The sequence below is a fragment of the Triticum dicoccoides genome, chromosome 3A, assembly GCF_002162155.2.
Source record: "Triticum dicoccoides isolate Atlit2015 ecotype Zavitan chromosome 3A, WEW_v2.0, whole genome shotgun sequence".
NCBI lineage: Eukaryota > Viridiplantae > Streptophyta > Magnoliopsida > Poales > Poaceae > Triticum > Triticum dicoccoides.
In genome coordinates this window covers 22,368,734-22,371,858 of record NC_041384.1, presented here as the reverse complement: position 1 = coordinate 22,371,858, position 3,125 = coordinate 22,368,734, and positions in this window count along the sequence as shown.

Here is a 3,125-nt window from a genome sequence, read left to right as displayed (position 1 = left end):
CACCTCTGCTCTCTTCCACTAAAGCCCACTAAGGCCCATATACCTCCCGGGGGGTTCTGGTAACCTCCCGGTACTCCGGTAAAATCCCGATTTCACCTGGAACACTTCCGATATCCAAATATAGGCTTCCAATATATCAATCTTTATGTCTAGACCATTTCGAGACTCCTCGTCATGTCCGTGATCACGTCCGGGACTCTGAACAAACTTCGGTACATCAAAATGCATAAACTCATAATATAACTGTCATCGAAACCTTAAGCGTGCGGACCCTACGGGTTCGAGAACAATGTAGACATGACCGAGACACGTCTCCGGTCAATAACCAATAGCGGAACCTAGATGCTCATATTGGCTCCTACATATTCTACGAAGATCTTTTATCGGTCAGACCGCATAACAACATACGTTGTTCCCTTTGTCATTGGTATGTTACTTGCCCGAGATTCGATCGTCGGTATCTCAATACCTAGTTCAATCTCGTTACCGGCAAGTCTCTTTACTCGTTCCGTAATACATCATCTCACAACTAACTCATTAGTTGTAATGCTTGCAAGGCTTATGTGATGTGCATTACCGAGAGGGCCCAGAGATACCTCTCCGACAATCGGAGTGACAAATCCTAATCTCGAAATACGCCAACCCAACATGTACCTTTGGAGACACCTGTAGAGCACCTTTATAATCACCCAGTTACGTTGTGACGTTTGGTAGCACACAAAGTGTTCCTCCGGCAAACGGGAGTTGCATAATCTCATAGTCATAGGAACATGTATAAGTCATGAAGAAAGCAATAGCAACATATTAAACGATCGGGTGCTAAGCTAATGGAATGGGTCATGTCAATCAGATCATTCACCTAATGATGTGATCCCATTAATCAAATAACAACTCTTTGTCCATGGTTAGGAAACATAACCATCTTTGATTAACGAGCTAGTTAAGTAGAGGCATACTAGTGACACTTTGTTTGTCTATGTATTCACACATGTATTACGTTTCCGGTTAATACAATTCTAGCATGAATAATAAACATTTATCATGATATAAGGAAATAAATAATAACTTTATTATTGCTTCTAGGGCATATTTCCTTCAGTCTCCCACTTGCACTAGAGTCAATAATCTAGATTACACAGTAATGATTCTAACACCCATGGAGCCTTGGTGCTGATCATGTTTTGCTTGTGGAAGAGGCTTAGTCAACGGGTCTGCTACATTCAGATCCGTATGTATCTTGCAAATCTCTATGTCTCCCACCTGGACTAGATCCCGGATGGAATTGAAGCATCTCTTGATGTGCTTGGTTCTCTTGTGAAATCTGGATTCCTTTGCCAAGGCAATTGCACCAGTATTGTCACAAAAGATTTTCATTGGACCCGATGCACTAGGTATGACACCTAGATTGGATATGAACTCCTTCATCCAGACTCCTTCATTTGCTGCTTCTGAAGCAGCTATGTATTCCGCTTCACACGTAGATCCCGCCACGACGCTTTGTTTAGAACTGCACCAACTGACAGCTCCACCGTTTAATGTAAACACGTATCCGGTTTGCGATTTAGAATCGTCCGGATCAGTGTCAAAGCTCGCATCGACATAACCATTTACGATTAGCTCTTTGTCACCTCCATAAACGAGAAACATATCCTTAGTCCTTTTCAGGTATTTCAGGATGTTCTTGACCACTGTCTAGTGATCCACTCCTGGATTACTTTGGTACCTCCCTGCTAGACTTATAGCAAGGCACACATCAGGTCTGGTACACATCATTTCGTACATGATAGAGCCTATGGCTGAAGCATAGGGAACATCTTTCATTTTCTCTCTATCTTCTGCGGTGGTCGGGCATTGAGTCTGACTCAACTTCACACCTTGTAACACATGCAAGAACCCTTTCTTTGCTTGATCCATTTTGAACTTCTTCAAAACTTTGTCAAGGTATGTGCTTTGTGAAAGTCCAATTAAGCGTCTTGATCTATCTCTATAGATTTTAATGCCTAATATGTAAGCAGCTTCACCGAGGTCTTTCATTGAAAAACTCTTATTCAAGTATCCCTTTATGCTATCCAGAAATTCTATATCATTTCCAATTAGTAATATGTCATCCACATATAATATCAGAAATGCCACAGAGCTCCCACTCACTTTTTTGTAAATACAGGCTTCTCCAAAATTCTGTATAAAACCAAATGCTTTGATCACACTATCAAAGCGTTTATTCCAACTCCGAGAGGCTTGCACCAGTCCATAAATGGATCGCTGGAGCTTGCACACTTTGTTAGCTCCCTTTGGACCGACAAAACCTTCTGGTTGCATCATATACAACTATTCTTCCAGAAATCCATTCAGGAATGCATTTTTGACATCCATCTGCCAAATTTCATAATCATAAAATGCGGCAATTGCTAACATGATTCAGACAGACTTAATCATCGCTACGGGTGAGAAGGTCTCATCGTAGTCAATCCCTTGAACTTGTCGAAAACCTTTTGCGACAAGTCGAGCTTTGTAGACAGTAATATTACCGTCAGCGTCAGTCTTCTTCTTGAAGATCCATTTATTCTCAATTGCTTGCCGATCAGTGGGCAAGTCAACCAAAGTCCATACTTTGTTCTCATACATGGATCCCATCTCAAATTTCATGGCTTCAAGCCATTTTGCGGAATCTGGGCTCACCATCGCTTCTTCATAGTTCGTAGGTTCATCATGATCTAGTAGCATGACTTCCAGAACAGGATTACCGTACCACTCTAGTGCAGATCTCACTCTGGATAATCTACGAGGTTCAGTAGTATCTTGTTCTGAAGTTTCATGATCATTATCATTTGCTTCCTCACTAATTGGTGTAGGTGTCACAGAAACAGGTTTCTGTGATTTATTACTTTCCAATAAGGGAGTAGGTATAGTTACCTCGTCAAGTTCTACTTTCCTCCCACTCACTTCTTTCGAGAGAAACTCCTTCTCTAGAAAGTTTCCGAATTTAGCAACAAAAGTCTTGCCTTCGGATCTGTGATAGAAGGTGTATCCAATAGTTTCCTTTGGATATCCTATGAAGACACATTTTTCCGATTTGGGTTCGAGCTTATCAGGTTGAAGCTTTTTCACATAAGCATCGCAGCCCC